We start from the raw sequence: 12,114 nt of genomic DNA, 5'->3' as shown, positions 1-12,114 counted from the left end.
CCGTCTCCTCCGCGCAGTGCGTCGGAGGCTTCGGAATCACCGACAGACTCTGCTGGTGAGATTTCCGATTCTGATGAAGAGGATCGGCAGGGTCGCTCTGCTTCGCTTTCGGGCCGCGTGGACGCTTTTATTGGGGCTATGCGGGAAGCGTTACAGCTGTCTGAAGTGTTGACGAGGCGCCCTGGCAAGTCGGCCCGGCTGTATCAGGAGTCGCGTCGGGCTCGTTCGACGCTCCCGGTGCACGATGAACTTAACGAGGCGGTGGAGAAAGAACGCCTGTGTCCGGATAAACGCTTCCAGGGTATGCGGTTTTTTGATGCTCTGTATCCCTGCTCCACGGAGACGATCGCTAATTGGGTCCCCTCGCCTGAAGTGGACGTGCCATTGTCTCAGCTGAGCAAATCCTCTTTGCTTCCTGTTAAAGGGAAGGCGAGTGTACAGGACCCGCTGGACAGAAGGACGGAGTTAGCGGCGAAGTCCATCTACGAGGCCGCGGGTCATGGATTCCGAGCGGCCTTGGGGGCCATGTGGGCTGGTGAGGCTTCTCTGCGGTGGTTGGATCAGCTGCGGACGGCGTGGCAAGATGGGACTCTGCTGTCTCAGGTGGAAAGGCTTTTCCAGCTGTTGGAAGAGGCGGCCCGATATGGCAGGGACACAGTGCTGGATACTCATTCGGTTCTGTCCAGGGCTCAATCCTCGGCTGTCAGTTAGGAGAGCACTGTGGCTTAAACAGTGGACTGGAGACGTGGTATCCAAACAAGGTTTGCTGAGTCTGGCGTACAAGGGCGGTCAGCTTTTTGGTTCGGACCTCACGGAGCTGATGGCCAAGGCCAAGGATTCGGCTTTGCCGCAGCGGAAAGCAGCGGCTTCTACGTCTGGCAAGTCAAGTGCCGGTAGTGGTCGTCGGTCCTTTTGGCCCAGGGGACGGTTCGGTCAGCCCTCTTGGAGATCGGGTCGTCTCTCGTCTTCCGGAAAGAAGACCACCCAGAAATCCCGTACACCCTGGAAACAACATTTCCGTCAGGACAAACGGGAGATTGACAAAAAGCTCACTAAGGCGGACTGACGCCAGGAACCCTCTCGAGGGCTCTCGGGTGGGAGGTCGTCTGCTTCAATTCGGGTCGATTTGGGCGTCCAACGTATCGGACGCCTGGGTGACACGGGTTATGTCGGCAGGCTATTTCATAGAGTTTCATTCTCGACCCCCGGACAGATTTTGTCCGTCACGCATCCCGTCCGAGCCCAAGCTGGCTGCCGCACTGCTGCGGGAGGTCGACTCTCTTCGGCAGCAGGGTGTGGTGGTTCCGGTTCCGCCCGAGGACCGGGGAAGGGGGTTTTACTCCAACCTTTTTGTGGTCCCCAAAAAGGAGGACAAGTTTCGCCCCATTCTGGACCTCAAAGATATGAATGTTCATGTCCGGACCCGGAAATTCCGTATGGAGTCTCTTCGCTCTGTCGTGGCGGCCCTGTCGCAGTACGATTTCTTGGTGTCGATCGACATCCGCGACGCCTATTTGCATGTCCCTATCGGCAGGGCTCACCAGCGCTTCCTGCGTTTCGCCATAGGTCAGGCCCATTACCAGTTTGTGGCCCTACCATTTGGGTTGGCCTCGGCGCCCAGGGTTTTTACAAAAATTCTGGCGCCGCTCATGGCGCTCCTTCGAAGGCAAGGAGTTACGATTCTCCCCTATTGGAAGAAGTCGTCATTGGAGCCGTCGCAGTCAATCCTGTTCTTGGGGATGCATTTCGACACGGTACGAGCAGTGGTGTCCCTGCCTCCGGACAAACAAGCGAACCTTCGTCACCATGTCCAGGATATGAGGTCGGCGATGGCGATGTCCCTTCGGAAGTGTATGCGCCTTCTGGGTCTGATGGTGGCAGCAATGGAAGCTGTACCGTTTGCACAATTTTATTCCCGGGGTCTCCAAAATCTTATTCTGACCCGTTGTGACCGATCGCCGGCTTCGCTAGATCGCTGTGTCGGTATCTCCCGCAGCGTGCGGGAGTCTCTTGGATGGTGGTTACGTCCGGAGGCTTTATCCCTGGGGAAATCCTTCCTCCTCCCACGGTGGTCGGTCATTACCACCGATGCCAGCCTGACTGGCTGGGGGGGGGGTTTTGGACCGATCTCTGGGTTCAGGGGGTCCTGTCGTCAGAGGAGTCGTCTCTGCCGATCAACATCCTGGAGTTGAGAGCGATATTTCTCTGCCTCCGACATTGGTCGGTCCCCTTGAGCGGTCTGCCGGTCCGGATTCAGACGGACAATGCGACAGCGGTCGCGTATATCAACCATCAGGGCGGGACGAGGAGTTCCAGACTCATGATGGGGGTCTCTTGGATCCTGGTATGGGCCGAGTCCAGGGTTCCAGCCATCTCCGCGATTCACATCCCAGGAGTGCTGAATATCACGGCGGACTTCCTCAATCGCGAGCAGGTGGATCCCGGAGAATGGAGTCTTCATCCGGAAGTTTTTACACTGCTGTGCTCCCGTTGGGGGACTCCCCAGGTGGACTTGATGGCATCCAGGCTGAACGCCAGGATTCCGACGTTCATGTCCAGGTACAGGGACCCGGAGGCTGTGGCGGTAGATGCTCTAGTGGCCCTGTGGGAACAGTTCGAGCTGATCTACGTGTTTCCGCCGGTATCCTTGCTTCCTCTGGTGATCCGGCGGATCAAACTCGAACGAATTCCGTCGATTTTGGTGGCGCCGGATTGGCCGTGGAGGGCGTGGTATTCTACGCTGGTATCTCTTCTGGCGGCGCCTCCGTTTCCACTGCCTCTTCGCCCGGACCTGTTAACCCAAGGGCCCATTCTCCATCCGGACCTGAAGTCGCTTCTTTTGACGGCGTGGCACTTGAGACCGAGATCTTGACCCGTCGTGGGTTTTCGGCCGAGGTCATTGCCACCTTGCGGGCGGCCAGAAGTCCAGCTACGACTAGGATTTATCACAGAACTTGGGAGGCCTTCTATTCATGGTGTTCTGGATCGTCAAGGAACCCGAGGGTTTTTTCCATTCCCAACTTCTTGGCTTTTTTGCAATGTGGTTTGGCTAAGGGTCTGGCGGTTGGTACCTTGCGGGGTCAAGTATCTGCACTATCCGTGCTTTTTCGGAAGGCTGTTGCCTCGCGCAGGGATGTGCGTTAGTTTTTTTGCGGGGTTGCACGTCAGTTTCCACCTCGGAGGGCGTTTGTGGCTCCTTGGCGGCTCAATCTAGTCTTGGAGGCTCTTCAGCATGGGCCGTTTGAGCCTATGGATTCAGCTACGCTCTACTTGCTTTCTTGGAAGGTGGCCTTCTTGATGGCGGTCACCTCTTTGAGAAGGGTTTCTGAGTTGGCGGCACTGTCTTGCTCGCCCCCTTTTCTGGAGTTCCTCTCGGATCGCGTGGTGCTTCGTACCCGTGGCGATTTTCTGCCTAAAGTGGTGTCGCGTTTCCACGTCAATCAGGACATCGTGTTGCCCTCTCTGTCCGAATCCGAAGAATCCAAAGGAGCGGGCCTTGCACTCGTTGGATTTGGTGCGGGCATTGAAGTTCTATCTTGCTATCACGCAAGGGTTTCGGAAGTCAGACTCTCTTTTTGTGATTCCTGCTGGTCGTCTGCGTGGTCAGCGGGCTTCCAAGGATACTATAGCTCGGTGGATACGTTCGGCTATCCTGGAGGCGTACCGGCTCAAGGGCGAGCCTTGTCCGGTTAAGGTTCGAGCTCATTCCACGAGAGCTGTTGGTTCGTCGTGGGCTCTTCGTCAGGGGGCCTCGGCAGCGCAGCTCTGCCGGGCAGCTACCTGGCGCTCCGTTCACACTTTTACTAAATTTTATAAAGTGGACGTGAGTGCTTCCGCCGATGCGGTCTTGGGACGCAGGGTCCTGCAGGCGGCGGTGGTTTAAGTTATCTCTTTATCTAGTTTTGGCGCTTGTTGCGCGCTTGCCTAAGTTGTTGGGGTGTTGGCGATTCTGCCACTGTTTCCCACCCTTGAGTTCTGGACTGCTTTGGGACGTCCCACTAGTAATGGATCTTTGTCTCCCTTCCTTCCCTTCTGCTGCTGACAGACGGATTTTGGAAAGACCTTACCTGTAAAATCCTTTTCAGCGAAGGAAGGAAGGGAGACACAGCACCCTCCCATGGCAGAAGTGTATTATTGCCTTTCCAGATGCTGCGCGACTCCTCTCTGATGGCGGTCATCTGGGCGGGGGTCGGTGCACTAGGGCTCTGTTCCAGCATTGCCAGCTCATCGCAGTTGTCAGGTCCAGTGAGTAGTGCCTGGGACTGTGTGTTTTTTCTGTTATATGCATAACCTGTTCTCTCGCATTTCTGAATTTTCGGAAGGGGTTGTGTTGTTCCGCTGGTGTTGTCTGCTCTTCCTTAGCTTGTGTACGGACTGAAAGACATTGGAGTAGGAGGAGCCTAAGCTGGAGGGGTCGGTCGTCACTTTTTCTAATCTGAGGTGAACTATCCTGTGGGGCTCCGCCTACCCACTAGTAATGGATCTGTGTCTCCCTTCCTTCCTTCGCTGAAAAGGATTTTACAGGTAAGGTCTTACCAAAATCCGTCTTTCACCCGTGGCGGCAGAGTTCTTCATTGTGAAGAAAAAAGATGACGGTCTAGGAGCTAAAGAATTCTCCAAGTTGGATTTAAGGGGAGCCTACAATCTGGTTAGAATCAGAGAAGGGGACCAATGGAAAAGTGTTCAATACCTTGGAAGGACATTTCGAGAGTCTGGTTATGTCTGTTGGTTTGACCAATGCACCTGCGGTATTCCAACATTTCATAAATTATATTTTCCATAATTTAGTGGGGAAGTTTGTGGTGGTTTATCTGGAGGATATTTTGGTTTACTCACCTGATTTTGAGACACATTGGGGACATGTTAAGCTGGTGCTCCAGATATGAAGGGATAACAAACTTTATGCCAAACTAGAAAAATGTGTTTTTGCTGTTCAGGAGGTGCAGTTTTTGGGGTACTTGTTGTCATCTTCAGGTTTTCGGATGGATCCGGAGAAGATCTGTACGCTCCTTGATTGGAAACTTCCCGAGAACCTGAAGGCTCTACAACGCTTTTTGGGCTTTTAATAATTTTTACTGGAAATTCATCCAAAATTATTCTGTAATTGTGAAACCCCTTACTGACATGAGTAAGAAGGGGTCTGATTTTTCCAAATGATCGGATGCCTCCCTCCAGGCTTTTTCTTCTTTAACCGCTTCGCGATGGCCCACTGTAGATAAACGTCGGCGCTTGCTGGGCTCTGTCCAGCGCCGACGTTTAAAAACGGTGGGTGGTCTCGCAGCCCTCAGGACCCCCAGGGTCCTGCAAGCGCTGCGTTTGCGGTGCAGAGCGATAGCTCTGTCAGGGGACATCATCGGGACCTGATTGGATCAGGTCCCAATGATGTTAACCCTTTGCTATGTTCTATATGCCGCAATCTATAGTGATCGCGGCATATAGAAGATAGACAGAGGAGAGGGGGTCGTCTTACTTGCCTCTCCGACGACCCCTGATACCTTCCAGGACCTGGGGTTGCGTGACCGCCTCCAGCTCTGCCATATATGGTGTCCTGCCTGGCTCAGCCTGCAGCTGAAGCCTGGCAGGAGACTCTGACTGTGAAACAGTCAGCAAAGATCTCATGTCGTCTATTACATTACATGAGATCAGTGATCAGAAAAATAAAAATTAATGTCCCATACAGGGACTAAGTAAAAACATTTTTTTTTACTTTTTTTTTACATTTTTAAACTGTAAAAAAAAAAATCACAAAATAAATAAAAATAAATGAATAAAATCCGTATATTTATGCAAAAACAAAAAAAGTACACATATTTGGTATCGCCGCGTCCGAAACAACCCGATCTATAAAACTGTCACACTAATTAACTCCTTCTGTGGTCACTGTAATAAAAATAAATAAATAACGGAGCAAAAAATATGCTTTTTCATCATATCGCCAAACAAAAAGTGGAAAAAAATGCGATCAAAAAGCAAAATGGAAATAAAAATGGTACCGCTGAAAACGTCATCTTGTTCCGCAAAAAAAAAAGTCGCCATACAGCTCCATCAGCCGAAAAATAAAAAAGTTATAGCGCTCAGAATAAAGCAATGCAAAAAAAATATTTTTTCTATAAAATAGTTTTATTGTGTAAAAGCGCCAAAACATAAAAAAAATATACAGTAAGTGTAGTTTCGCTGTAAACGTACTGACCCGAAGAATAACTCTGCCTGATCACTTTTACCACACGCAGAACGGCATAAAAAAAACCTCAAAAAACAATTCCTGAATTGTTGGTTTTTGTTAATTTTACCTCCCAAAAAACGGAATAGAAAGCGATTAAAAAATGTCACGTACCCAAAAATGGTACTAATAAAAATGTCAACTCGTCCCGCAAAAGCAAGCCGTCACATGACTCTGCCAAAATATGGAAAAATTATAGCTCTCAAAATATGGCAATGCAAAAACTAGATTTTGCAAAAAAAAGCGTCTCTTAGTGTGTGACAGCTGTCAATCATAAAAACCCGATATAAATCTGGTATCGCTGTAATCGCACCGACCCGAAGAATAAAGTAATCTAATCAGTTATATCACACGAGGAACGGCGTAAAAAATAAATAAAACCAATTCTTTACCTGCTACTGATTTGTTTATTATGTCTCCCAAAGATCGCAGTAAGGCTCTGCTCACATTTATCCTGCGCTCTGCGCTGAGCACTTACCCCGGAGTTTCCGTGTAAATCTCTGAAATATGTGATTCAGACGGAACCCATGACGGAAGATTCCCTGTAATGAGGCAGATATAGGCCACTGTGGACGCCGTCTAGCCTGGGATCCCACGGTGTCATTTGTTTTAGGCGTGCATAAAAGTGCGGTTGGCCACAGTTTTGTGCACTTCTGAAAAAAAGGACACCGCTAAACAGAGGCCAGACCGAGTCCAGAGTAACTCTGCTGCCTCATTACAGTGAATGGATCCTGCAGGGGTTTCATCTGAATTACATCACTTGGAAATTTAGATGGAAACCCCGATGTAAGTGCTCAGCCTAGAGCGCCGGATAAATGTTACGTAAAATGTTCCCAATAAAAGCTTCAACTCAGTCCTCAAAATAAGCTAGTCCCCACTCAGGTCCGTCATCTGTTAAAAATATAAGGGACTTCCAAGTTACTGGTAGCAGAAAGGCTCTGGAAAAGCGAAATGGCCCTTGCCCCCCAAAAGAAATTCAGAAAATTTTGTGCTCCCAATTCCAAATGCCTATTCTACAATAATTTGTTCTCCAATTGTCAAATAGCGCTCCGTCCCCCCCCAGATCTCGCGGTATGGCTGAGCGGTACGATACAGCCACATATGGGGTATTGCCACTTTTAGAAGAAATTGTGTGACACATTTCCGCACCATTTTTACATATTGTCCTGTGTGAAAATGTAAAATCTGAGGGTAAAACATTTTTTTGTGGTAAAAATAGAATTATGCTTTTTTCACTGCCCAATGGTATAAATTTAAAGATTAAAAAATACTCACTACTTCCCTAGATGAATTCCTTGAGAGGTGTAGTTTACAAAATGGGGTCACTTGTGGGGGTTTCTGCTGTTTCGGCATGTCAGCGACTCTTCAAATGTGACATGGTGTCTGCTGCCTATCCCAGCCAACATAGCGCTCCTTTCTCTTCCGAACCCTGCCGTACACCAAAGCAGTGGTTTTCCCCCACATATGGGGTATCGACGTACTCAGGAGAAATTGCACAGCAAATTTCATGGTGCAATTTATCCCATTACCCTTATGATAATGCAAAATTAGGGAATGAAAAACATTTTTTGTGGGAAAAATGTGAAAATTTTATTTTTATGGCTCAATATTATAAACTTCTGTGAAGCACTTTGGGGTTCAAGGTGCTCACCACACATCTAGATAAGTTCCCTAAGGGGTCTAGTTTCCAAAATGGTGTCACTTGTGGGGGTTTTCCACTGTTTAGGCACATTAGGGGCTCCCCAAATGCGACATGGCATCTGCTAATTATTCAAACAAATTTTACATTCAAAAAGTCAAATGGCGCTCCTTCCCTTCCAAACCCTGCAGTGCGCCCAAACAGTGGTTTGCCTCCACATATGGGGTATCAGCGTGTTCAGGAGAAATTGCACAACAAATTTCATGGTGCAATTTATCCTGTTATCCTTATGATAATGCAAAATTAAGGGATGAAAAACGTTTTTGTGGGAAAAATGTGAAAATTTTATTTTTATAGCTCATTATTATAAACTTCTGTGAAGCACCTTGGGGTTCAAGGTGCTCACCACACATCTAGATAAGTTCCCTAAGGGGTCTAGTTTCCAAAATGGTGTCACTTGTGGGGGTTTCCACTGTTTAGGCACATCAGGGGCTCTCCAAACGCAACATGGCGTCTGCTAATTATTCAGACAAATTTTACATTCAAAAGTCTAATGGCGCTCCTTCCCTTCCGAACCCTGCCGTGCGCCCAAACAGTAGTATTCCCTCACATATGGGGTATTTGGGTGCTCAAGAGAAATTGCACAAAAAATTTTGGGGTCCATTTTTTCCTGTTACCCTTGTGAAAATAAAAAAAATTGGGTTTAAAGTAACATTTTTGTGAAAAAAGTTAAATGTTAATTTTTTTCTTCCACATTCCAAAAATTCCTGTGAAGCACCTGAAGGGTTAATAAAGTTCTTCAATGTGGTTTTGAGCACCTTGAGGGGTGCAGTTTTTAGAACGGTGTCACTTTTGGGCATTTTCTGTCATAAAGACCCCTCAAAGTGACTTCAAATATGATGTGGTCCCTAAAAAAATGTTTTTGTAAATTTTGTTGGAAAAATGAGAAATCGCTGGTCAACTTTTAACCCTTATAGCTCCCTAACAAAAAAAAATTTTGGTTCCAAAATTGTGCTGATGTAAAGTAGACATGTGGGAACTGTTATTTATTAACTATTTTGTGTGACATATCTCTCTGATTTAAGGGCATGAAAATTCAAAGTTTGAAAATTGCAAAATTTTCAAAATTTTCGCCAAATTTCCGATTTTTTCACAAATAAACGCAAGTGATATCGAAGATATTTTACCACTATCATGAAGTACAATATGTCACGAAAAAGCAATCTCAGAATCAGGGGGATCCGTTGAAGCGTTCCAGAGTAATTACTTCATAAAGTGACAGTGGTCAGAATTGAAATAATTGGCCTGGTCACGAAGGCAAAAACAGGCTCTGGCGCGAAGTGGTTAAAGGGAATCTGTCCCCACTGGGAGATATCAGACCTCTTCTCTGGGCATACATGGTATAGAAAAGTAAATCTATACATACCTGTATGGCCCATGGTTGAGGTCTGAATGCAGAGAAACGTAGTTTTATCTTCTTCCCTGCCTAGCTGGGACCTAGGTTTATTGGTCCCTGTAAAGATGTGCGGTTTTGGATTTTAATAATCACCTAGGCAGGTTATCGATGCAATTAGTTTTATTCCTTCCGGCCACGGTGAGCAGCAATTCCAGGTGAATGTCCAACAGGCAATTCTCTTAGTCCTCAAATTCCCAATGTGGGTTCAGTAGTTCCACTGGCTTTGTATAAGGCCATACTCACTGTCTCCATCCTCTTCCTTACATCCTTCCACCCAACTCTCCTAAAACATGTCTGTCCTTTCTTCCACTGGGCTCAGTCCCCTCCCAGGTCAGAAGTGATCACACCCTCCCCCTTAAACATTCACTGTTCGCTAAACCAGTGGTCGGCAAACTTTTTTGCACCAGGGACCGGCTTTAAGCAAGACCAGTTTTCAATGGCCCGGTGGGGGCGGGGCTTTGGTCATATGTGGGTGGGGTTATGGAGGGGTGGAGCTTAGTGCATACTTATCATATAATTATGACATTTATAATGAGAATGTGATTCAACTTACCATAGGTTCAGAATGAGTGGGAGCACCAGGCTTGTTTCCCTGGATCATTGGGAGCACTGGGCTTGTTTTCCTGCAACAAGACGGTCCCATCTAGGTCCCATCTGATGATGATGACCACTACTGCTGCTACTGGACACAGCCACTGCTGCTATGAATTTTCACTGTTATTTGCTTTTTTCACTTTAACCAGAAAATCTGCTGCTGGGCCGCACGACACCAGAACACAGCTACAGGAGTCATAAGGGTGGGACACCTGACGTCATATCTAGCTGCCCATTAGCATCCAGAGCCCCTCCCCCTCCAACTCGCAGCTAGCAGGAGGGGAAGGAGCGCTGGACACACATGACCTGCTTGTCCCTGCTCCTGCCTGAGCACATTCTGCGAGTAGGGCCGCATGGCTAATTATCTATTCACTGCCAGTCCCTCCTCCTCTTTTCTTATAGACTACTGATCACATGCTGGCTTTCTCCCTGCTGATCCTCTACAACTGTCAGCGGCGCCGCGGACCGGCTGAAAAACCCGAACGGCCCAGTCCTGGTCCTGGTCCGCAGACCGGCGGTTGGGGACCTCTGCGCTAAACAATGAAGAATATTCTAGAAGCCTTCATCTGAGACTGCATGTAAGACCCCTGTGGCGACGGCTCCACTGTGTCTACAATTTACACACACATAACGAGATTATTGGCTGTTGCAACAATGGTTAGATACTCCTGAGATACAGATTAGTGGAATGCTGGACATTTTACAAGTGAATCTAGTGCACATACTGACAAGTTAGCAGAACTATATAAAACATAACAAGTAAATCACTAATAAAACACAATAATATTAACAAAAATGGTGGTCCGTTGCTGGAAAAGTATCATAGTCTTTAGAAAATGGGCAGCTCCTCACAGTCCCTGTAAAATAACCGCCGTCATTAACCCAGCAGCGTTTCGTCTTGAACTTCCTCAGGCCCTTAAGGTCCACAACGTGTTCCATAGGTCCTAACTCAAGAAGTATGTGAAACCTCTTGAGCCCTCACCACAGTAATGGTTGATGGTAATCTGGAGTTCAAGATTTCTAGGAGTCTCCTCTCCAACGTCGTTCTCTACAATACTTGGTGCACTGGAAAGGCTATGGGCCATAGCCTCAGAGGTGAACGCTCCCATGTTGGCTCGTTCATTTCACACCTTTTATCCTGAGAAGTCCTGAGTGTTTGGAGGCCACTCGTAGAGGGGAGGTGGGGGAGTACTGTCACGACTGTGTCAGAAGTGACAGACAGTCGCCCTGCAGTGGGTTGCAGGAGATCTCTACTTCTGGCATTGCAGACGCCTTCATAGAAGCTGTCTCTAGGACCCAGTGGCTACCTTTCTCTGGCTAATTAACACCCTGGCCTGGGTGTATAAATACCTGCTTTGTTCCAGAGAGAGGTGCCAGCTATATTCATTACTTCTTGTGAAGGCTTTAGCAAGAGCAGTACTACTCCCTCTCTGGTGCTTGAGGACGAGTGCGCATTTGTCTGGAGTCGTCTAAAGCTAAGCAATTTTCCCATTTGTCCTCGTTTGTTGTGTTTAGTGTTCATTGGGAATCGACTAGTGCTCATCTCCTCCCTTCCCTAGCCTTAGCGAAACGCAAGGGAAAGACAGGGTGAGGAACGCGTGCTGTGATTGGCGAAGAGCCAATATAGGGACGTAGGGGAGACAGGGTGATATTCTATCAGCCAGTAGGTCTCCATTTCTCCTTTTCCCTAGAGTCTGGGCTTCCTTTCCTTTTCCCTTTGTGTTGCACTGAGTCTTTCACACACCTTGCGTGACAGCTAGGCTGGCTACTGTGTCACATTTGCAGCAAGTTATAACGCCCTTTACAAACCATTGCACTCACTGATTGGCTGCAGCACTGTCAATATTACGTCAACACTGCAAGCAAAGCAAACAACTGGGGTAGTGATAGAGATTCTATGGTGGAACCAGGGAGGGTAAGTAATATTTGGTGATTGTTATTTTACAGCTATTGCAGCCTATGAACAAAAGTTTTCTGAAAGTAAACAATCCCTTTGTTCCTCAGGAGCTAAGTCCCCACTGGCTGATGCTGGCTATACTAAATAGCTGGCACCTGTCTATAACAGCTGCTGCCGGAGATCAGTAGATGCTGCTGTCAGTCTTATGTCAGGAAGGTGGTAAGACGGGCCATGCAGAAGATGACCACGGGGGATGATGTAGAAGCATTTCTGACAGTCTTTGAGAGGGTGGCTGATCGGGAGAGACT

At 48.0% G+C, this 12,114-nt stretch overlaps 1 protein-coding gene across 4 annotated transcripts in view; it reads left to right on the top strand.

Annotated features, from left to right (window-relative positions):
- The window catches only part of CEP170 (centrosomal protein 170), a 306,205-nt gene that overhangs the window by 40,809 nt on the left and 253,282 nt on the right, over nt 1-12,114 (top strand). The window contains exon 2 of one of the 4 annotated variants that reach the window (XM_073671538.1): nt 10,312-10,487. The exons of the other annotated variants lie outside the window; for them this stretch is intronic. The gene's annotated coding sequence lies outside the window, so the exon portion shown is untranslated. The remainder of the gene's footprint in view (nt 1-10,311; nt 10,488-12,114) is intronic. 4 annotated transcript variants of the gene reach the window in all.

Source organism: Phyllobates terribilis, unplaced genomic scaffold (genome assembly GCF_046119375.1).
Source record: "Phyllobates terribilis strain yellow unplaced genomic scaffold, ASM4611937v1 Scaffold_3__8_contigs__length_932513732, whole genome shotgun sequence".
Lineage (NCBI taxonomy): Eukaryota > Metazoa > Chordata > Amphibia > Anura > Dendrobatidae > Phyllobates > Phyllobates terribilis.
Note: the sequence above shows the minus strand (reverse complement) of the source record. Positions and strands in the feature narration are given on the sequence as shown.